The 25,276-nt window shown below is 39.6% G+C and overlaps 1 pseudogene; it reads left to right on the top strand.

Annotated features, from left to right (window-relative positions):
• Positions 1-24,788, top strand: part of LOC138871690 (mitogen-activated protein kinase kinase kinase 20-like) — a 53,693-nt pseudogene extending 28,905 nt beyond the window's left edge.
• The last annotated feature ends 488 nt before the right edge of the window (positions 24,789-25,276 follow it).

Raw genomic sequence — 25,276 nt, 5'->3', positions numbered from 1 at the left:
ACCTTATATCTCGCTTGGACCCGTTGAAGTATATTTTTCAGAAACCCATGCCCACAGGAAGGCTTGCAAAGTGGCAGATCTTGCTTACAGAATTTGACATTATATATGTGACACGGACTGCCATGAAAGCACAGGCATTAGCCGATCATTTGGCTGAGAACCCCGTCGATGAAGATTATGAGCCTTTGAAAACCTATTTCCCTGATGAAGAGGTGATGCACATTGATGAATTGGAACAAGCAGAGAAGTCGGGATGGAAACTTTTCTTTGATGGGGCTGCAAATATGAAAGGCGTGGGAATAGGAGCAGTACTAATTTCGGAAACAGGTCAGCATTACCCTGTTACGGCTCGGCTTCGTTTCTACTGTACAAACAACATGGCAGAATATGAGGCATGTATATTGGGATTGAGATTAGTTGTGGATATGGGTGTACGGGAAATCTTGGTCATGGGTGACTCGGACTTACTGGTACACCAGATTCAAGGAGAATGGGAAACGCGGGATTTAAAGCTTATACCGTATCGGCAGTGTCTGCATGAGCTTTGCCAGCGTTTTCAGGCCATAGAATTCAGGCACATTCCAAGGATTCATAATGAGATTGCTGACGCTTTGGCGACTTTGGCGTCAATGTTACACCATCCAGATAAGGCTTATGTTGATCCATTGCAGATTCAAGTCCGTGATCAACATGCTTACTGTAATATGATAGAAGAGGAAATTGATGGAGAGCCATGGTTCCATGATATCAAAGAGTACATTAAAATAGGAGTATATCCGATACAGGCCACTGGTGATCAGAAAAGAATGATTCGGCGATTGGAAAGTGGGTTTTTCCTTAGTGGAGGAGTGCTGTACAAAAGAACTCCAGATCTCGGGTTGTTGAGATGTATAGATGCAAGATAGGCCACAACTATCATGACTGAGGTACATTCCGGAGTTTGTGGACCGCATATGAGTGGGTATGTTCTAGCAAAAAAGATTCTCCGAGCGGGTTATTATTGGCTCACGATGGAGCGGGACTGTATCAATTTTGTGCGTAAGTGTCATCAATGCCAAGTACATGGAGACTTGATTCATTCTCCACCATCAGAATTACATACGATGTCCTCACCATGGACTTTTGTTGCGTGGGGTATGAATGTTATTGGGCCAATTGATCCAGCAGCATCAAATGGGCACAGGTTTATTTTGGTAGATATAGATTATTTTACCAAGTGGGTGGAAGCTATGACATTCAAGTCTGTGACTAAGAAAGCTGTAGTCGATTTCGTGCATTAAAATATCATCTGTCGGTTTGGGATTCCAAAGGTAATCATCACAGATAATGGGGCTAATCTTAATAGTCATTTGATGAAGGAGACATGTGAGAAATTTAAGATTACTCACAGGCATTCTACTCCGTACCGTCCCAAGGCAAATGGTGCGGTCGAAGCAGCCAATAAGAATATAAAGAAAATACTCCGGAAGATGGTTGAAGGATCTAGACAGTGGCACGAGAAATTGCCTTTTGCATTGTTAGGATATCGCACCACCGTTCGTACCTCAGTAGGGGCGACTCCTTACTCACTGGTATATGGTACCGAGGCAGTAATACCCGCAGAAGTGGAAATCCCATCCCTGCGAATCATTGCCGAGGTTGAGATTGATGATGATGAATGGGTGAAAAGCCATCTTGAGCAGTTGGGTTTGATCGACGAGAAGAGATTGGCATCAGTGTGTCATGGCCAATTATACCAACGAAGAATGGCAAGAGCATACAACAAGAAAGTGCGTCCAAGGAAATTCGAAGTCGGGTAATTAGTCCTAAGGAGGATTTTGCCTCATTGGGCTGAAGCGAAAGGAAAGTTTGCTCCTAACTGGCAGGGACCGTTTGTAATAACCAGAGTGTTGTCTAATGGAGCATTGTATTTGACAGATGTGGAAGGAAAATGTATAGAAATGGCCATCAATTCCGATGCGGTTAAGAGATACTATGTATGATTTCTTTATTTTCTGAATGTATCTATTTGTATCTGGTATATCTTAAAGATTGAAATGATGAAGGCATTTTATCCTGCTATCCAAACACCCTTATCCCTTGTTATCCCCTTCGAGCCTTACTTATTTTTCATACCCCTCTTTCGGAATCAACAGCACTATCAGGGAACACAGGTGCCGAACATAAAGGAAAGAAAAAAAAAAGAGAAGAAGAAAAAGAAAACAAAAAGAAAAGAAGAAAAGAAAAAGAAAAGAAAGAAAAGAAAGAGAGAAGAAGAAAAAGAAAAGAAAGAAAATCACAACAACAAGGGCTAAATATAATGAACTACGTTTGACTTGATCCCGAAAGGGCACGTAGGCAGCCTTACTCTGAGGTTCAGTCATACCAAATAGAAATCCAAAAATCCCCAAGCAAGAAACTGGGGCAGAAGTTGTGATTGTTATGAAAGTTGGATTCCAAAAGTTGTAATTTGAACCCATTCGAATTGTTTTGAGCCTTTTATACCTTTCTTTCTAACCCAATCCAAAAGCCTACATTACGGTCGAAAGAAAGACCTTTTGATCAATTTCTAAGAAATGCCAGGACGAGCAGGTGACGGTAATTCGTATCAGTGGCGACACTCTGGTTCAAGCAAGAAAAAGCGAAAGTAAAATGAGAGAGTCTTATTGGTGAAAACCTTCACGGGCACCGTAAGGCGACGGGAGATGAGAGAAAATAAATGAGAGGGCCTTATTGGTGGAAACCCTCGCGGGCACCTTGAGGCGAAAGTGAGTCGGAAAACGTTTGAATGGCAAAAGGTATGTGGGTGGAAAATGTTTCGAGGCACCGTAGTGAAGCAAAGTTAAGATCTGGGTAATCCAAACAAGTTCGGAAGTTTTGGGAAACAAAGTATGGCGATTTAAAGCCGGTTACTTGGACAGATTGGGCCGATAAATTCGAAATGCATGTCATAACCATTGGTACCAGCTGTCTCGCTCAGATAAGTTTCTTTTCCTTCTCTTTTTGAAATAGTCATCTGGTTTTGGATTCTTCTTATCCTTAACTCAAAAATCGTCGCATTACATTTTCTATTGAGGGTTTTATCTAGCTGAGATATTCCAGTGCTAGTTTCGGTCAAAGCAAGCATAAAGGACTTCAAAGCTCACTACCGGTTTCTAGAATTGCAAAACACAACGTGGTCAAATTATGTCAAAAACAACTTTATGTCAAGTGGAACACGGGGAATTAACGGAAGTTTCATCGGTGAAATGATTGGGGAATGTCGGGGGAAAGGCAAAAGCTTAAACAAAAGGTCCAAAAATGAAATAACAGCATGGGTGTAAAACATTTAGGTCGCCGGATGTTGGGAAATTTTAAAGTTGGTTAGAAAGTCAAGCGGTTCAGGGACAGGGCGTGGAAGGCAGTCAACACAAAGCAAGCCAGTGGAAGGATTTTTCAGCAAGAAGGCCATCAACTAACCACCATTTTAAACTGACGAAATTTTCTTTAATTATAACAAAGGCAGAAAGTTAGCCGTTGAAAAGGAATTCTCCAAGAAGGAAAACAAGCAGTAATCAGGTTTGATCGCAAAGTGCGGTTTGATTAAATACGAGATAGTCTTGAAGTGCATAAGGGGAATGGAATTTGATTGCAAAGCTGGCATGATTAGAATAAGTACAAGTTGTCAGGACCTTCCTGGATAATAGGACGTAATTCATATACCCGAAAGTCAGGAGTCCGCTTGGAAAATAGAGACATATCATTCATATTTTTAAGCAGTCAGGGGCCCGCCTGAAGAACGTAGGTGATATAATTCAAGTTTTTAGCTTCCCTTCAATCTCTTTGTTCGTATAGTAATCAGGAGTCCGCCTGAAGAATAGAGACATACAATTTAATTTTAGTAATCAGGAGTCCGCCTGAAGAATAGAGACATACAATTTAATTTTAGCAATCAGGAGTCCGCCTGAAGAATAGAGACATACAATTTAATTTTGGTAATCAGGAGTCCGCCTGGAGAATAGAGACATACAATTTAATTTTAGCAATCAGGAGCCCGCCTGGATAATGAAGGAGTAGTTTTAATTTTAGGTTCAAAAGTCAGGAGCCCGCCTGGAAAATGGAGGTGTTAAATATTTTAGCAGTCGAAATCAGGAGCCCGCCTGGAGAACATAGGTGATATAATTCAATTTTAGCTTTCAATCAATCTCTTTGTTTATTTTGAAGACAGGAGCCCGCCTGAAGAATAGAGGCATGCGATTCAAGTTTCAGAAGTCAGGAGTCCGCCTGTATAACAGAGGAATACGTACAGTTCAGGTTTCAGAAGTCAGGAGCCCACCTGTATAACAGAGGAATACGTACAGTTCAAGTTTCAGAAGTCAGGAGCCCGCCTGTGTAATAGAGGAATACACACAGTTCAAGGTTCGGAAGTTGGGAGCCCGCCTAAGGGAATGGCAATATGGATTTTTATCGAGAAAGAACAAGACAATGAGGCGACAAAGAAACACAAGACAACAAGGCAACAAGGAAGTACAAGAGCAAGTTTGAAGAATTTAGATAGGATTTTTGGTAATTCATAGAGCATAGTTGGTTTAGTTTCTTTTATCTTTGACATGATGTAATGAGGGAGGTCAGCAAGCAGCAACAGCAGCAGTAATAGCAGCAAGCGCAGTGCAATCACAGTTCCTGGTAGTCCCAGCTACCAGACACTCTCGAACTACACTGACCTGATTCCTGTTTAGCCCAGGATATGTAGGAAACCTCCGAAGCAAGATGCGGTCAAACTTTTCAAAAATGCTTCGCGCGGAATTTTCAAACGGGCAAAAATCGCTCGTATTTGCTCACTTGTCTTTGCCCGAAAACCTTTCGCGTTTCCGAGCAAAGAGGGGCAGCTGTGAGCACGTGATTTTTGCCCTATGTATGAATAATTCCCAAAATACCAAACAAAATAATTTTTCTTTATTTTTACAATTTTTGTGCATTTTGGCGTCATTTTCTGATAATTGTTGCATTTTATTTGTGCGTGTTAATTTTTTATAAAATACAAAAATATGCATTTTTGCATTTAGGTTTTAGTTTTATATTTTTAGTATCAATTAAGGATTAATTTGTTTAGAACAAAACATGAAAAATCACAAAAAATAGTTCACTTTTGCATTCTTAATGATTTTATTGAGAATTTGTCACAAAATAGTTTTTGAACAATTTTAGGAATTAATTAGTCTTTGTTTTAAAACAATCAGGATTTCATGTTAAGTTTTACATCTTTATAAAAATTATAAAAATTATTATAAAAATTGTAAAAGCAAGAAAATAAAATAAAAAAAGAAAATAAGAGTATAAAAGTGGTCTTATTTAAGACCCAAAATTTGGGCCAAATGCATTAAAACATTTCAGGCCCAAACATCTCAATTCAGTCCAGGCCAAGTCCCTACCCAGTCTGCCCCCCCCCCCCTTCTAGACAAAACGGCGTCGTTTCGGGGTCCCTGGATCAGGACCGTTGGATCTCATTAATCCAACGGTCCGGAACTAACGAGGTTCTTAGTATTTAAGTGTCCGAACCTTTCCCCCCTACCCCCATTTTCCTCATCTTCCTCACCCCACCCCTTCTCCTCAAACCCTAATCCGCGCCGCCCCTAAATCCCTCGCCGGCGGTGAACACAAACTACACCGTTCACCCTGAGTTTAACACCACAGATCCCCCCCACCCTCCTCTTTTCATTGCACCAACTGGTTTACCTCGAATAAGGCCAGAACTCTTCGAATCTTGGTTTGAAGTTTTCCGGCCAAGTGACAAGTTCCTCCAAGTCAGTCCAAAATCACACCCCACAACCCCCAACCCTTCCTCAACACTAATCCGTGGTTGTTTTCTTTCAAATCACCATGAAACGACCCGAATCTTAGATCTAAGAATTTCTGGCCAAACCCTAAAACCAAATCCTTTTGATTTCGAACCGTAGTATCCTTAACCATGTGTTCTCTTGTAAGAACACATGGTTAGGGATGTTACGCATCAAAAATCTGAACGGATTCAGATATTTCTGACTGGGTGGAGTCCCTATTGCCTCTGTGAGTTTTTTTACTGCTTCTTTTTACTCGCATGTTTGAAGTATTCTTTACGGTTTTGTTTCGTTAATTGTTTTGTTAATTTTATGGTTTAAGTGTATTAGCTTAAGTTCTGTTAATTACTGTTGATTCTGAGTTTGATATTTGGTTGAATGATTGTAAGTTCATGGTTTAAGAATTAGTTTAAAGTTCACTTAATATTAATCATGGTAGCTTAAGCTCAGTTTAATTTCGTTTAGCCTGTTTGAGTTGGTATAATTGAACAGAATTGGTTTTGGTTAGTCTAATTAGTTAGTTTCTGAATGCTAGTTAATTAATTTCAGTTAGTTTCAGATTGGGCTAGGGTATTGGGTATAGCTGTTAAGGATGAGGGTAGGTTCAGTGATTTTGAAAGGCTTTCAGGGGTAATCTGGGTATGGAAAATGGTAGTTCTGATAGGAATAGTAATATCAAGGTATAGGGAAGGGCAGTATAGGCATTGTATGGGTAGAGGAATACCTTAGGTCCTTCTAGAATGGGGTACAAGTGTAGATTTTAATAATTGTAGTGCAGTTACTTGTTTAGCAAGATAAAACTAGATGGACCAAACTGAAAATAGGGAGGGACTGATTGGCAAATCAGAACCTAATCTATTCTCTTTGGGGTTGCTTATAAAAGGGTATGAAATGCCTTGGGAAAAGGGGTCTGCTCTCCATTTTCTGCTTTGAGCACTGAGTTTTCAATTTCAGTTCTTCCTTGCTTTTTTTTTTTGATTTCAGTTAGCATTTTAATTCTAAGATTATTCAGAAAAACAAAAACATCAACAATGGAGAAATCCGATATAACTTCACAGTTTCATCACTAGTCTTGGATTTCAATTTTTGGGTTTTGGGTTTAGCCTTACTCCAAAGGTGCTTAGGTGCAGCTGTGAGGGTCAGGGTTATGTTTTGAAGTATGTTAAACTGATCTGTGGGAGTCTGCTTATATTTCTGGTTTTTCAAAGCAATCTGCCTGTATTTCTGTGGTATAACATTGCTGGGTTTGTTGCTGCTGCTGTTGAAAGTAGTTGATTCCTCTCCTTTTCCCTATTTCCATTTCACTTTCCAGGTACATTTCCTTGACTGGCATCTATGTAACTCCAAGTTGAAGTGGAGAAAATGAGAATGCTACTGGAATTCTGTTGCCTTTGGAAACATTGTCTGTTGATTGCCTTTTCATAGTTGAGTTTGTTTAAATTGTCTGACTGTTAATAATTGATTTAGTTGGTGTTGATTCGAGCCAATAACTGATTTGTATAATCGAGACTGATAAACTGTCAAGCATGAGTTTGATCATTTTAATTAGTAAGTGAGCACTTGGTATTTAAATTCATGTATGTAGTCAGGGATGTGGACTGTTTAGACTGTGCACTTCATGTTTATGAAATTGGTTTTCAGTTTGTTTAAGTTCCACAGTCTGCTGAAGTTAAAATTGCAAAGTGGTAATTGATTTTGAGTTCAGTACACATGACTGCTTTTAATTTTGGACTAATATGAATTGTACAACCAACAGCTTCATACTGGGCCATTTTTGGGCCAGGCGTACTAGCAGGCAGCCCAGATTTGGGTTAGATGATAAATCGAACTAGGGCCTAGTTGCATCAAGTCTTGAGAAATTAGTTTAATCAAAGGGTGCCCAAGGATTCGATCCCTGGGCTGTACGACTGTTAATTAAAATTTTGGGCCTGCCTTATACCTAATGCCTAGCGTTCTAAAGGCATGTGCCTGCAGCATGTGCAATGGCAAGATTTTGGGCCTTAGGGGCTTAGAGCCCACTCGTTTAGCATTTCTTCCTGGGTGTTCAAATTCCAATTCGACAAAGTGCTGGCTTTAATCAATAACAATTTAGATTTGGAAAGGTTGTTTAGTGAATTTCACCACCTCCCCCAAAATAACAATACGTTAGAACCTTTAAGCACGACTTACTTAAAGTACCTTCTTAAACTCGGGTGCGCATTGATGCGACCCAAATCCAAATCTCGACGAAGTCAAAATGCGTGGACAATCACGGTTGCATTGATTGTGACGTGGTTTGAAACGTGTTTTCATGACGTCGTAATTCCTAAAAATAAATAATGATAGAAAAAAGGTTCACAAATTGAGACGAGCCTCACCGCACAAATAAATAAATGTGGGGCCCTCAATAAATGGTTATTAAAAATGATTAGAATTTGGGAGGGCCATTTAGCGAACTTCACGGCTTTTCTGCAAAATAATATTACGTTAGAATGTTTAGGCGCGATTTTAATTAAATAACCATCTTAAACTGGGGTGCGCATCAATGCGACTCAAATCCAAATCTCGACGAAGTCGAAATGTGTTGATAACCACGGGTGCATTGATTGCGACGTGGTTCGAAATGCGTTTTCACGACGTCGCAATTTTTTTTTTCAAAAAAAAATTATTATAATAAAAGCGGTTCAAAATTAAATAAAAGGCACATAAGCTAGCATGTATTGAAATTAGATAAAATCAAATACGACAATTAAGCGACCGTGCTAGAACCACGGAACCCGGGAATGCCTAACACCTTCTCCCGGGTTAACAGAATTCCTTACTCGGATTTCTGGTTCGCGGACTGTTAACAGAGTCATATATTTCCCGGGTTTGGGATTCAACCGGTGACTTGGGACACCATTAATCTCCCAAGTGGAGACTCTAAAATCTTAATAATTAAATCCCGTCCCGATTGTCCTTTAATTGGAAAAACTCCTTTATACCCTTTGCGGGGTGTAGGTAGAAAAAGTAGGTGTGACAGCACACGCGAAGTAAAAGCCTGAAGACAGGTCCACCTTCGAAGGTCTGCCTCCTACAACAGGTGCCTTCGGATGCACATCCTCGGCAGCTCCATCCCAGCCTTCCACATTGATATCCCCAAGGGACAAGGTGAGTAGCAGGGAGGGATGAAAAAAACACCATATCTCTCCGAAGCTCAAGGACCCTCGCTAGCCAAGAGAACCTCAGAGAGATAACGGACCGAAAAAGCCTCGGTCCCGCTCATGACTACTTAGAATCCTTCTTGGAACGTCTAGCCGTGCAAGCCCCCAGCTCGAGGCAAAACACCACATCGAGCCGGGGTATGAAGGTAATCAGCGGTGTATAATCCGAGCCCTCTTTTGAGCAGCGGTATGTAATCCGAAGAGCTTTCTGCGAAGAAGGAAAGTTGGCCCCATCCGTCACCACCTCGGGCCCACAGCAACAGCCACAGAAAACATGTCAACAACCACAGTAGCAACAAGACAACATGATTATGCTCGACAAAAAGAAGCCCCAGCAAAAGACCACAACACAATCTAAGGGAGCTCCACCAAATGGCCTTGAGGCCATGATCCCCAAGCATGATGTTCAAGGATAGAAGAAAATGATAAGAAGGAATGGGCAAATAAGCCAGCGAAGGCGTTGGGATAGGAAAAGCAACGCCAAGGCACCCTCATTTATAGGGGGTTATGACATGGTCACCGAGGCTTTAGAAGATTGACCAATGGATGTAGTTATTGCATTCTTGAAAAACTGAATCAATAGTGGTACAGCTACCTTGGAGAACAGGAATCGACAGCATATCGAATGAAGTAGAAATACACCGATCCATGGTATGCCCTGGTTTCCACAAAGCTCGTGCCACAGGTTGCATCACTAGTGTGACGTCTTTGTAAGAAGCTCGAGAAGTTAAGTGTCAGAATCATTTCCATTCACTTCATTTTGGGAAATGCGGAGACTATCTGTGTGCGGTGAAAATCAGAGGACATAATGTCTCGCTATCAAGACATTCCGGAAGAATGCCTCAAGACCCCGAGGGTGTGGAGCCACGACCGAATCCCCTCCCTCGAGGCTCGTCGAGGCCCGACTCAGGGAAGATGGAGATCGAAGCCATGATAGAGGGGAAGCTTCCAAGGCACACAGCTAAGTCTGATAGGGCCGGCCTATCCAAAGCCTATGCTGAGGCATCGCGTCAAGCCGTCCCATCTCTATACTTATAGTTAAAGCCCATTTACTAGTAGTCGGGTTCCTCTTCTATATAAAGGGAACTCGCACTACCTTATAGCAGGCTGATGTTGCTCCATCTCTCCATAAGATCAATAATATCTCTCTCTCTATCTCTCTCTATCTCTCTCTCTTTTCTTTCTAATTTTCTTGTTCTCACTAGCCCGAGGCTACTTTAATATTCACCGTTCTCTTACTTGTTATTCATCTTATCGCTCGATATTGGCCATAAAGAGATTTATTTAATCATATCTTAACTGTTATCCCATTCCCGATCGTCCCCGATAGCTCGAGCTCGACCCGAACTTCGACCCTGAGGTCCCCCATTGACCAGTCCTGCATCTGGGTAACAGGCTTCTCGGTTTGTTTACTGCCTCGTTTTAGCTTGCATTTCATCATTAAACTTCACATTCTTAGCATCAACCATTCCAACAACTAGCTCGAGAACAGATAACGTATTTTTAGAATCCCATTTACAAATTTAATTGTTGTAACCATTTTCACGGTAAACAAGTCCTATAAGTCAAAATCTATGGCTTATGGACATTCTGTAAGTCTCTCTCTTATGAAAAATCTGCACTATGATGTGATTGCTATTTTTGACTTTTAGCGACTTTCTTCTCTATTTGATACTATTGGAAATTCTTTGTATGAAGAGCCTGTGAGAATGTTCTATGCCAATCTATTTGTTAATGACAAAGATGACTTAGAGTCCATGGTTTTAGGTACTCGAATTGTTCTTGACTCTTATTAATTTGAGAAGATAATTTCTGCTAACTTTCACGGGTAAGATATTTTTGTGCAAAATCCCTGGCCAAAAGATTTTGATGTTTTCTTAGAAGAGGAAAAAGCCTTTCTGTCTGATAACCCTCCTGACATTGGTCCTAAAAATCTCAAGTTTGAACACCGAGTTTTAGCCCACATGATAGCCACCAATTTACTTCCTAGAACTGGGTCCCTCAGTACTTTGACTACTAGAGATATTTTTGTTCTTCACTATTTTGTGAACAATAAAAGACTTGATTGGTTTGTGTGGATTCGTCAGTATATGCTTGAAATTATTAGGGACATATCCTCTTATGTTGCTTGTCTACCATATGGTTTGCTAATCTCACATATTCTTGAAGTTATGAAGTGATAGGTTACAAGTACTTTGGTCATAAGTACTTCACTTTATGTTTTGATGATCTAACAAACTTACTATCCAAGAACCAGATAAGGAATCTGTTACACATTTACATGACCTTAAGATCACAAGGTTCCGTAAGGATTTAGCATGGGATATGATTCAACTCTTCATAGTGGAAAGAGCAACTGAGGGAACTGGTCCCTACCAGTTCCCGAGGACACTGTACAAAGTCAACTCTCCTGCTGGAAAGTTGCTTCGTGCATACGCTACAGTGCAGGAAAAGTGTTGTAGCCAACTTTCTAGGGAAGACATTTTACCTACTTGCTTACATCATTGTAAGTGATGTTACACATGTAAATATACAATCAAAGGAGGTAAAATACATTCACTTGAACACTTAGAGATTTCACTCAAGCTCACTCACGTGACCATTCAACAAGCAAGTGCCCAGTGCTTCAAGAACAAACAACTACGGACCAGTTCCCACATAGAGTTATTGTATGTCCTTAATTGAGTTGTAACTTTGTAATAGTTCTTAAATTGAAGTTTCTATCTCGCTTGTTTAAGAAGCATTCCTTAGGAAACCCTTGTAAACCTTAAACCTGTGTGTTTAAGTCGTGGCTAGAGCTAGTCAAGTTGCAAAGTCTTTGTAATAGAGTTATTGCAAAGTGGCTTGTAATAGAGTATTACAGGTTAGTGAGGGATTAAGAGTTTAATTCCTAGGTTGTATAGGTTGTAATCTAAAAGTTGCTCAGTAGTGAAGTTGAAATCCTACAAGAGTAGGTCATTGTTTTTAATCCCGTTAAGCTAGGAATTTTCCACATAAAATTCCTCTTGTCATTTATTTACTATCGTGCTTGTTTGTGCGTGTACTGTTGAATCTGATAGAGAACCTAGTTCACTATAGAGTTTGGAAGACCCTTATATTCTATCAATTGGTATCAGAGCAGGTTCTTTCTATCAGATTAACACCTAGAAAGGATCCTCACGACTTCTCCTCCAAACTTCGAAGAAGGCCAGTCTACTTACAGACCACCTAGGTTCAATGGACAACATTATGGATGGTGGAAAATGAGGATGCACAACTTCATCATGGCTGAAAATTCTAAGCTATGCGATGTTATATGTGATAGACCCTTTGTCCCTACCAAGAATCTTGGTGAATCAGGTATAGTCATCCCTAACACCAGGAAAGAATTCTATGACGCTGATAGAAAAGCCATACAAAAGAACTTTTATGCCAAGAAAATCCTTGTTTGTGGCATTGGTCCTAATGCATATAATAGGATATCAGCATGTCAATCAGAAAAGGAGATCTAGGAGGCTCTTCAGATAGCCCACGAGGGAATAACAGGTGAAGCAATCCAAGATTGATATGCTCACAATTGAATATGAGCTTTTCAGAATGAAAGATAATGAATCCATCCAAGATATTCATACTCAATTCACCTCAATTATCAATGAGCTTCACACTCTTCGTGAAAGTATTCCGAGAAACAAGCTTTTCAGAAAAATCCTTAGTGTACTACCCAGTTCTTGGGAAAGCAAAGTTAACACATTTATAGAGGCTAAGGACTTGCAGATACTGACCATGGATGAACTTGTTGGAAACTTAAAAACTTATGAAATGAATAAGAAGAAGGAAAATGAAAGAAGAGAGCCCAAGAGGGAAAAGAACATGTTCCTCAAGACGGACAGTAATGACTTAAACGGTGAAGACGGGGACACAACCTACTTGACAAGAGGATTCCAGAAGATGGTTCGCAGGAATGGAGGCATTCCAAAAAGGGGAAGTTCTAGCAAGCCAAGAAATTATGACCTCTGTCATGAATGTAGCAAGCCATGATACTTCATTAAGGATTGCCCTCTCCTAAAGCAAGATCAGTACAATAACAACTTTGACAAAACAACCAAGAGGAACCAAGTTCCTGACAAATTCTTCAAGAGGAAGAATGATGCTGACAATGTTGTAAAGCAAGCTCTTGCTACATGGGGAGACTCCTCTAGTGAATCTGAAGAAAAATACAACCATGGTGGTAGTTCAATGATGGCAGTGGAAAATGAAAAAACTGAGTATGATTCTATCTTTTCTCTAATGGCTCAATCTGATAACGATGAAGATGATGACGGCAATGAGGTAAACTTTTTGGATGTTCAGAGAAATCTGAAATCTTACTCTCCTAAAAAGCTCATGTCATTAGCAAATGTGCTAATTGATGCAAACCATATTCTCATTAATAATAAGATGCATTAGCTTTAGGAAGAACTAGGGAAGTTAAAGAGTGACCTTAAAAAATCGCTTAAGTGGACCTGGTCCTCTGATGCCATCACTACCATGTACACCAACAACGGGGGAAACACGTAGGGATTGGGTTTCACAGGGAAAAAATTCCTCACAACCCTCATAGCAAGTACGTTATTGTAACTGACAACTAGCTATGTACCCACTGTGGTAAAATGGGCACCTCAAGGAAAACTGCATGGCCAGGGTTTAGTCTCATAAGAAAAATAAAGTCTTTGCTGAGAGAGTAACTACTGCTAGAGAACCTGGTCAGTAAAATAGGAAACATATTTTGCCTGATTGGACTAAGAGAGCACTCATTCATCCCTTCTCTCTTAACAAGGGATCCAAACTCGTTTGGGTTCCTAAATCTAACCCTTGATTTCCTTGTGCAGAGAGCAATGAAGGTGAGCAGCCAACAATGGCATATGGACAACAGCTACTCAAAGCACATGAATGAAAATACGATCAATTTCCTTCACTTAAAGCCTTGCAAGGAAAAAAGTGTACCCTTTTGAAAATAGCTAAAAGGGGTACACTTTAGGAGTTGGAAGCTATGTGTCAAGGGAAATAAAGTGAAATTATTGTCCAGGATATACGCAATCTCAAAACATGTGACTGGTGAGGTGATGCTGTAACCAAAAGATAAAATAATACTTATGTTACTGGGTTTGAGCCTTTGTAAAACGGTGATATAAGTTGGTTGAGAGTTGTTGAAAACAATGATGAACTATGGGATAGAAGGTCGGGATATGTAGGTGTTTCATCACTAAATAAAATGGTCCTGAAGGACCTAGTTCGTGATCTGACCAAGTTGAGTATCAAGGAACAAAAGACAAACAGAGTTGTGTAAAAGAAGAAAGTGACTCTTGAAGATTGGTCATGGTCAATATTATTTGATAGAGGGATTCCAAACATCTTGACCAAAGTTGCTGACTCAATTGAGGATATCTGGGTACAATTGTTATGCTCTCAACAATGGGAAGGATCAGCTTTGAAAATTTGATGGTAAAAGAGATGGAGGAATCTTCCTGATGTACTCGTCTCAAGAGAGAATAGAAATACTGATCAAGGTAGAGAATGCTCATTGATTCAAGCAAGGAACCCGGTCCCGTATCTATAATAACAGAAGCTGAAAAACGAGTTGTTGAAAAAGGTTTTGGCATAGAAGCATCACAGGTCATCGGTACTCCCATTGCCACAGCTACACGCCCAGATATGGATGAACCTGGTTCTCCTCTAAATCAAACCATGCATAGAAACATCACTGAATCACTCCTGTATCTCACTACATGTAGACCAGACATCGTGCTAAAAGTTGGGTTCTGTGCAAGATTTCAGTCAAATCCAAAGGATTCTCATCTGAAGGCTAGTGTAAGCATTTTGAGATATCTTAGAGGAACGCAGAAGCTGGTTCTCTACTATCTTTCAAGTAATGGATAGGAAAATCTCGCCTGAAATGGGACATTCTCTGGTTCCTGTATTGTCTCATGAGGCTCAAGGAAGCAAAATTCAATGGCCCTCTCAATAGCTGAAGTAGAATATGTGTTATCAGCCTCTTGTTGAGCTCAAATGTTGTGGACCAAGCAGAAAATTGGAAGAACTTGAGTCCAACTCAAGAGGGCCAAATACATTGATTGTTGAAGATCAAGTTGCAGACATCTTCACCAAAAACCCTGAGAAGAAAGCATTCTGAGAAAAATCGCCTTGCACTAGAGGAGGTGATAAAACCCAATTGAGAACCTAATTGCTTATGATTGGTTATGAAAGTCATAGTCAGGTAAAAGCTAGATAAAGTGTTTTTATGGTTAAGTCTAACTCACCTCTATACCGTTACAGGTAGACATGCATGATGACTATAGAAGCAGATGCTGCAGTGCATGCTGAATAAGGGGTTAAACTCACTTGCCAGACCTATTAGGAACCTGGTTTTCCTGATACAGGTTAGTAGCTTCTTTGTTATTTCATACACAATTTAAAATGGACCAAAAACAATGCCACATAATCATCAGCGTGATAGTATATTTAAGATGTGTCTTTTCATCAAAAGCGTCACACCTTTTTCTGATCGATACAACTTCCCAAGCAAAAAGATTGCTGCCATTTTAGAACCGGTCCTTCATTATAAATAAATCAACATCACAACCCTTCTCTTACAAACTTAAAAACTTCTCCTTGTCTTCTTTCTTCTCAATTCACAATCCTGTGAGTACAGTCTCACCATGTCTGAAAATCAAGCAACCTCTAGTATGCCCGACAACACCGTGATTGAGTCCTCATTAGTCAGCATTCCAGCGATAAATTCCTCCCCCAACATAATCACTAGTCCAAACCCTAAAGCAGAGTCTCCTCCACACTTCACTTCCTCTCTTACCCACTCCGAGTCTGCTCCTTATATGAGCAAGTTTGAGAATGTTTGTCCTCCTCCAGTCTCACTGATCAAATAGAGTCAATAGGATGAGAAGGGTAAATAGGGAAACCTTGTTCAGGAATCATCAACCCTCTCCATGGTTGGGCACTCGAGTGAAAATTCAGTGATTAGTCATGAAGAGACTGAGACAACCATGACAGGCCACGATTCTACAGGTATCTCTCCTTCTTCTACTGAAATTTCCATGAAACCACAAGAAAGAGGGGATGGAAAATATTCTTTCCATTGCTTTAGAAGGGATTGTTGTAGAGGAAGGTGGATGAGTGTTTGAGTTTCAAGGGAAGAGCCTCAGTCCACAGAAGACTAGGGGCACTTGTTCTTTTTGAACAGTCTACTCAAGATGACACTACTGGAGTCCCAAGTGATGAACCTGATCCCTCCTCAGAGGATCCAGATCAGGGGTCATCTCCCCAAGCCAGTGTTGATCCTGTTCCTTCTCCCCACTTCTATGTTGAGCCTCTGAATATGGCGGTGCCTGAGATGAATTTTGACGGTGAAGAAGATGCAGATTATTTGGCATATGCTAGCTTTATCAGGGCTAAAAGTAAGCTAGTTGCAGCTCCAGAGTCAACCCCTAAGTGACCCATTACTCGGTTGTAGCAAAAGAAGGCTCTAGAGTCTGCTTTTAAGAAAAGTAAAAGGAGCAAAAGAAAGATAAGGCTAGTAAAGGATGGAAAGGTTGTGCATGAGAAGGTCATCCCAGTGGTAAATGTGGATGAGGAAGCTGAAGAGGAACCTAGTTCCTTAACCCACAGGTTCTCGAAGCAGAATCACTCTCACTCTCAATCTATAAGGCACACTTCTACAAATGTTGAAGGTCCTTCCAAGAGTGCTAATGTTGCTTCCAGTGAAAAGTTGCTGAAAATTCTGGTAATAAAATAGTGAAAGAAAGTGGTGACATGTATGATGAAGAAGTGGAAAAATCTGGTGAATATATGCAGAAAAGGTCAGTGGAGAAGGGAAAGTCTGTTCACAAGTTAGTAAAAAGAAAAATGGATGATGATGAGGAACCTGGTTCTATCAAGAAAGCAAACTTTAGTGAGACTCTGAGTTCTGACAAAAGAAGTTGAGAAATCAGAAAGTACTGTAGGGCCGCACATTTGCCTCCAATATTCTAGAACTTGCTGGGATGAGACAATTCGTGGACATATGTGATTCTCAACAATGGACCAATCTGTGTACAAATGACTTCCAAAGTGTATGAAGATGAGGTACGGAGTTTCTATACCAACCTCTTCACAGTAGATAGTGATCAAATCTGTGTGTTGATAAATGAGGTGGACATAGTGATGGACTCTGCCTTGTTGGGGTTAATTCTAGGTATACTATTTTCTGCTCAGGGTGCCTATACATCAAACTTCAGAAATTCCATTGTCAAGGACAAGGCAATACATCATGGAGAACATGTGCATAAAAAGGCACTCTTTCCAGTATATCAGTTGCTCTTTGAGATGGTTAACAAGGTGTTGCTTCCCCGTGCTGAAAGAAGATCTATTGCATCCAAAGCTAACCTATTCCTTATGGAAATATTTGATAATTTTACCACCATCAATTTGCCTGCCATAATGATTAAGCATATGTAGAAGGTAGAAAACCTTAAGGATGAGAATCCTGGACTACCCTATGGTTTTCTTCTTACAAAGGTCTTTGAGTTCTTAAAGGTACCTCTGGGACAGGCCAAAGTGGGCACTAATAAATAATCCTTTTCAAAAACTACTCTTGAGGAGTGTGAGTGCATTGAGAAGGTTGGAGGAGTTGGAAGCACTTGCACTATCTCTCAACTGATAAATTCTCAGAATAGTGCCACAGAGGAGATTAGAAAGTTGAAGGCTAGGAAAGCAATTCTTGAGAGTCAGCTCAGCCAGTTACAAGAGGCACCTGGTTCTAGTAGTTCTCATAGCTCAGAAGTTGCACGTCTAACAAAGAAGAATGATGAACTCAGGAAACAGGTGGAGGACCTGAAAGAAAGACTACTCAATGAGAAAATGTCCGCTAATGCTCGCACGGATCTTGTTCTCCAAACCCTTGCTGCCTCTTCCAAGCCCCCTTCCTCCAATGTTCCGTAAAGAATATTCCCACAGTGTCCAATTTTCAGTGTCTATGTTCTTAAGTTGTTTTTGGTGATGTTTTGTTGTTTTTGGAAATTATTTTTTTGTTTGTTTTAGACTATGGATTAAAACAATGATTCTGCTCCGACCTGTAAAAGTCCAAATCTGGTTAATGAAAGTGATTTCCTTTTTGCTATCTATGATGCTACTCTTTTATTTCTGTTTTCTATCATGTTGTGAGCACATAAGTGGCATGAGTTAGCTATGCTAGAATTCATTATGCTACTAACTTGTTCTGTGCTTTTTATGATGCCAAAAGGGGAAAGATTTAATTGAATGATAAAGAGCATAAATGAATAATAATCTGAAGGGGGAGAAATACAGATTCAGGGGGAACTCATTTTCAGGTACTGATTAAGGGGAATTCAGAGTTTCAGGGGGAAACTTAAGGTCTTTGTGGTTCACACATTTTCAGGTATTGATTTAGGGGAATGCAGAGTTTCAGAGGGAAACTTAGGATTTGATTTCCTGGTTCTATGTGGCTTTTTCTGGGTTTCTCAATTATGAGTTTGTCATCATCAAAAAGTGGAAAATTGATAGGTTACAAGTACTTTGGTCATAAGTACTTCGCTTTATGTTTTGATGATCTAACATACTTACTATCCAAGAACCAGATAAGGAACCTGTTACACATTTACAAGACCTTAATATCACAAGGTTCCAAGTTGGGATTCAGCATGGGATATGATTCAACTCTTCAGAGTGGAAGGAACAGTTGAGGGAACAGGTCCCTACCAGTTCCCGAGGACACTATACAAAGTCAACTCTCCACCTAGAAAGTTGTTGCCTGCACACGCTACAATGCAGGAATAGTGTTGCAGTCAACTTTCTAGGGATGTCTTTTTACTTACCTTGCTTACATCATTGTAAGTAATGTCACACATGTATATATTCAATCAAGGGAGGTAAAATACATGCACTTGAACACTTAGAGATTTTACTCAAGCTCACTCACGTGACCATTCAGCAAGCAAGTGTCAAGTGCTTCAAGAACAAAGAACAAAGAACAAAACAACTACAGACCAGTTCCCACATGGAGTTATTGTATGTCCTTAGATGAGTTGTAACTTTGTAACAGTTTTTAAATTGAAAATTCCTATCTCGCTTGTTTAACAAGCATTCCCTAAGAAACCCTTGTAAACCTTAAACCTGTGTGTTTATGTCTTGGCTAGAGTTAGTCAAGTTGCAAAGTCTTTGTAATAGAGTTATTGCAAAGTGGCTTGTAATAGAGTATTACAATTTAGTGAGGGATTAAGAGTTTAATTCCTAGGTTGCATAGGTTGTAATCTAAAAGTTGCTCAGTAGTGAAGTTGAAATTCTACAAGGGTAGGTCGTGGTTTTTAATCTCGTTGAGCTGAAAATTTTCCACATAAAATTCTTCTTGTCATTTATTTACTGTCGTGCGTGTATTCTTGAATCTGATAGAGAACCTGGTTCTCTATAGAGTTATGTATATGCTTATATTTTATCATGAAGGTTTATTTGGCACCTTTTTCACCCAAGCACATTACCAGTACCTATGATAAGACAGCCTTTACAATAATGGGATACACCTTAAGTGACGGTGGATGGGTCAGACGTGCCAAAGTTGAAAGTGCTCCAGTACAGGTTGAAGCACCTTCTGCACCAACAAAGACTCAGTCGACTACCACTACCAACCTACAACAAATTCAACAAAATCTAAATGGGGTACAAATTCCGCTCATTGCAATGAAAGAACAAGTGGACAAAATTAGGGAAGTCACCGAGGAAATAGGTACAGATGTGGCCAAGCTCAGGATGGAGATGGTAGCCACGAAGAGGCAAGGGATCATGGTATTCAACTCAGTGACAGAAAAGATGGACGAAATCACCAAAGAAGTTGAAACCTCCTATGACCCTTTCTGCACCAAAGTGATCAATAACCTTGAATTACTTTCTGGGGAGAAATTGAGGTAGTGTGTGTGTTAAAAATAATTTTTTGCTTGCTTTTATTTTGTGATTTATCTTTGTGCTGGGCTATAAGAACCATCACTCTGTGCCTATGTTGAAAATATAACCTCTGATACTCTAACTAGTCTGTCTATTATATGTCTGTTATCCACTTTATTTTGTATATCTTGTCTGTATTTTTTTCCTTTTTGATTGATGTCAAAGGGGGAGAAATATTTGAATAGTAAACCAGAGAACCGACTCAAGCGGAGCAGTGATGAGCAAATCTAAGTAACAACTTAAGGAGAGCAGGCATCTCAAGCAATGAAAAGTATACTTTGTTTACTCTCTCATGATTGTCATCATCAAAAAAGAGGAGATTGTTACATATAAGTTTCAATGGTGACAATAGTGCAATCTAATTGTATCTACTTGATTGAAGGAAATTAAGAAGTAGCACTACTTAAAGGAAAGTCTTTCTAGTAAGGACATCAGAAAGGAAACGAGATCAATCAACAACATGAACAATGCTAAATCAAAGGAAGTCAAAGCCATCAAAAAGGAAAAAAAAATCAAGTCCAAACACTACAGCTTCAATCAAAGGACATCGAGGCTCTCTCAATAAGGAAACATATCTAGTGCAACCGCTAAAAGATATTAGGCCATACTTCAAGGAATAACTTAGAATCAGAAGATTGATCAACTGAATCGAAGCAACAAATCACTCCTTAAAATATGGATATGAAAGGGTAAAGATGTAAATAAATCCAGCTTATCCCATGTGCAAGATTCGGAGGCATCCCTTAGGTCAAATCTCTTAGAGGATTCTATGCCTCAATTAAAGATCAATCAACAACGGCTATTCAAACTCTCCTATAAGAAGACTGGCAATCTCAAGAAGATGACTCAAGCAACTATACAAACTGTTTCTAAGCCTTTCTACTTCTTAGTACAAACACTATATTTTAAGTCTACAAGTGACACAAAAGATAGGAAGAGTTATAACACCAAAAAAGAGTTGTGTCAACATTACAAAAACCATTGTTGCTGAATATCGTTGATGGTGAACATTCTAAAACCATCACTATTGTAATCCTTTATCAAAGATCTAAGAGAACCCTTGTGACCCAAGGGAACTGGATGTAGGTACCATACTGTCACGCCACAACCTCGGGAGGCGCGACCGGCGCTCAATCGAGTAAACCCAACTGAGCAAGCCTTATCAAACACTTCCTACCCAACTCGATACGAATAAGGAAAACATGCTTTCATTCATTTGCTTAGACGAGGAAAGATAGTGCATTCTACAATTTTAAATCACAACATTAATCTGTAATTAAGTTCCCAAGATTAAATACAATTACACTTTAGCAAAACGAGAAATTGAATTACATCATAGTTCGTAGACCCATCCAACGACCGTACATAACCCACACATATGTCTACCGAGCCTCTAAGGATACCCAAGACAGCAATAACAACGCCGGCGACAAGGCCCCGGCTATACCTCAAAAGAGACGTCTATAACAAAAGGTATGTCACAAAACCCCTTGAATGAGTAAGAGGCTCACCAAGAGTTTGAGAAGAGGATGCCTTGCTACACACGATCGGCACTATCCTCTATGGAGCCACCTACATTCATTTAAAAGAATGTAGCGCCCCCGGCAAAAGGGACGTTAGTGCCATCGAATAGCACTAGTATGTATAACTAAACACCATCAAATTAGAAAGAACTTTCATACAAGAATAAGAAATCACAAGTATAACTCAAAACTTTAAACGATCACCACATTATCAAATAAAAGAATCATATAAATTTCACATTATTTTCCCATAGCTTTTACTTTGGGGCATTTCACACAATTCATTATTGTTCACAATACCACCTCTATCTTGAGCGGAGTCCGATCTCGACCCAATCGGCTAGGTTGCCTCATTTGAGACATATGCTTCAATCACAATCTCATTTTCCTTCTTTCCCGGAATTCATTCAAAATACCTTTCCAAATACCACCGCTATCTTGAGCGGAGTCCGATCTCGACCCGATCGGCTAGGTCGCCTCATCAAGGCATTGTTCCCTTCTCATAAATCAATTCATTTCTCATATATCATTTCATAGGCACTTCGGGCCATGACTTATCAAATCATTCTTGGCATTAGGCCGCATTTTACATTGTTCTCAATTTTCAATATTAGCTTTGCCAGTTAGGACAGTAGGTGCACACAAGAGCAATTTAAATTGTAAACATAGATAAGATTTCACGTAGATAGCACAATATATTCAGCTGCAATCTCAATTTAAGGTCTAAACATTTCCAATACATAATCCATACCTTTGCCCCTTTCAAGCTGTCAAGATAGCACGTTGATTATGTTGGGACACATTTTTCACACGCATAGGGTTACAATACCAACTCATGTAAAACAATAAGCAATGCAACAATTCAACTTTAACCTTGTCATGCCCACACAAACACCGATGAAGCTCAATTTCTAAAATACGGGGTTTTAGCCATACATACCTCAATAAAGCTTTCCTTATTCCTTACAAAATTCTGGAACTTTTAGCACTTCAATCTATTGTGTAAGAATTACAAATTAAATCGAGAATTAGAGACGATATTGCGATTCTGGCTTGTTTTGAGCATACTATCAAACACTAAAGGTGCATTGTAATCTTAGGCCCTTTTGAGAGAAATTCTATTATTTTATACCCCAATTGCTTTCCTTTTTAGTTCACTACCTCCCAATATTCTATGGTGTGATATGCATGCAAGAAATTCATTTTTATACTCATGAATTACTTCACTTGTGATCCCTTATTGCTAAGCATAGGAATAAGAGCTGAGGTAATGAAGTCTTACCTCTTGGGATGAAGATTTAGGTGCCCTTACTTGATTATCTTCAAAGATTTGGCAAGGTTTCATGGAGTAATTTGATGGGAAACACTTCCCTCTCTAAGACCTTCTCTCTCTCTCTCTCTAAAAGCATCAGGAAATATGCTCAAAATGAGCTATAATACCGAATATATCGATAAGGGGTCGGGTTTAAAAATTATAAAATTGGAGCCCCGAGTCAGGTCTGCAATCGCATTTGCAATCGCAAAGTGGAAATGCGGCCCGCAGAATGGACCGCAAAAGTGCTCCCAAAATCTGAACATACTACCTGGGTATGCGGAAGAAATGTGGTCCGCATACCCGTTCTGCGGTTACATAATGCACCGCAGAACTGCCCCTCACAAAATCCCAAGGGAAATGTGCGACAACTATGCGGTCCGCATATCGGTTATGCGATCGCATACTTGACCTCAAGTTTGACCAACACACTGACTCACTTTGCGGAAATTATGCGGTATGCATACCTGATATGTGACCGCATTCTCGACCGCAGAATTGTATTTTCTGGAAAACATTATTTCTTGAATTTTTATATCATAGATCAGCCCAAAAAGGTCCGAACCGCGGCGAGCTTGCTCACCGTGAAGAGTTTTATGCATCTCTAACGCATGATTCTAACTTGGCACCATGGGATTCGGGGTCCTGAGTAGGAAATTCACGGGGCATTACATATACCGGTACTGAACTAGTATAAAAATTGTCGTGCCTTCTTTACCTTTCCGTTTGTTTGGTTAATTTCTACTGAAATTGTTCACTATGAAAAATCTAGTTGACTAAACTTACACTTAGTCAACCAAGATTTTTAATTGGCTTCAATTCACCCCGCCCCCCTCTTGTACTTTCAAAAAAACACACCAAAAACATCATTTTAGGACTCAGCCGCAGGAATCATTCACTGTGATACAAAGCCTCACAATACTCTACTTGTTACTCCTACTGATGATGATATAACAAAGATTGCAAAGATCGCAGATTTTGGGCTTGCTATGACTTTGGAAGAGAATTGGACACAAAAGTAGGGAACTAAAAGTACATGGCACCTGAATCCGTGCTTAAGCAGGAGTACGATCCATAAGCGGATATCTGGGCTCTTGGGTGCACCATATATGAGCTGATCACTAGGACATCGCTGTGGGAATCATCCAATTGTGATGAAAAGGTTGATGATGTGTTACACCGAATTGGGTATGAGGAACCAAGTTTTGAGAATGGAAAACTGTCAGCTGAGGCAAAAGATTTTGTGAGAAGTTGTCTGGTCAAGAATCCGAGCTTGCGTTGGACGGCGTACATGCTCTTGAATCATTCGTTTGATCTCCTTTTTACGATTTGTTGTTGGTGGGGTACGTAGGCAGCCTAGGACCAGAATAATCTCAGGTGCAGTCCCTTTTTGGTTTAAAAAATATATTGTATATGCTTATAGTTTATTAAAACTCCTTACAGAGAAAGGTGACTTGTTGTGTGTGTTTTTGGGACATCGATGAGTGGCATCAGTTTTACAATACATGTTTCTGTAAAATGATTGTAGGGATGTACTCTATTTCTTTGATTAATGTAAAGTGCTTTTTCAATTGAATGAAAAAGTTGAGCATCCTAGGTTCCATATTTGATAAAGCCTGATGTGCATAAACACTACTCAGTAGTTGAGTTTATTGATATGATTGATCTGCTTGGTATTAGAATTCTTTGGTTTCATTAATATAATTGATCTGCTGCTTTTAGTTTCCATGCTAGCGCCCGCTCAGTTTTGTCCACCAATCTAGAAACAACTGGCTTCCTAGTAGATTTAAGTTTTGTGATAAAGAAGAATCTGAAAACATCAGGGAAACGGTAGAATTAGAAAAGAAAAGTTATTATACAGGAACTTATACTTTAGATAATAATGAATATGTTACATATAGTTGGAAGAAACAAGCCCTGATTTGTACCGTAACTCTGTCCTTTATTGCTGCTATCAAAGTTGATGAATTTTATGCACTAAACATACAGGTAGGTGGTCTAGATGCAACGAAGCCATAGAAAGATGACAATGGTTGGCGCCATGCTGGAGAATTACATTTTTTTCAGATATAATTCACTACCTTGTGTTGGATCCCTTACTAAATTTGTATGTACCTTAACATCTTTTATAGGATTTAACTTATATACGTTGGTAGTGTAAATAATTTTTACATTATGAATGTTGTTTAACTTGATGTAGTAGGTTTTCTATCGTATTTTTCAGATTGCCTGCTTTTGTAGCTACTTTGCAACCAAAAGGCATGGAAATAAGTTTTAGACGATGCTCATAGAATGACATAAAAGGTAAGCATTCAACTACTTACCATATCGAAAGACCCAAGAAAAAACCTTAAACAATTTCTAAGAAGTTTCTTCGCTCAATGTAAACTGCAGTGTTACTTGGTGAACATGAATGGTGCAATTTATTAAATTTTCCAAGCTACTGCTACAAACTTAATTAGATCACATCAGGTTTCCGGGTAGCTGCTCTTAGGCAGTATA

This window comes from Nicotiana sylvestris, chromosome 6 (genome assembly GCF_000393655.2).
Source record: "Nicotiana sylvestris chromosome 6, ASM39365v2, whole genome shotgun sequence".
Lineage (NCBI taxonomy): Eukaryota > Viridiplantae > Streptophyta > Magnoliopsida > Solanales > Solanaceae > Nicotiana > Nicotiana sylvestris.
This window is presented reverse-complemented; position numbering and strand designations above follow the sequence as displayed.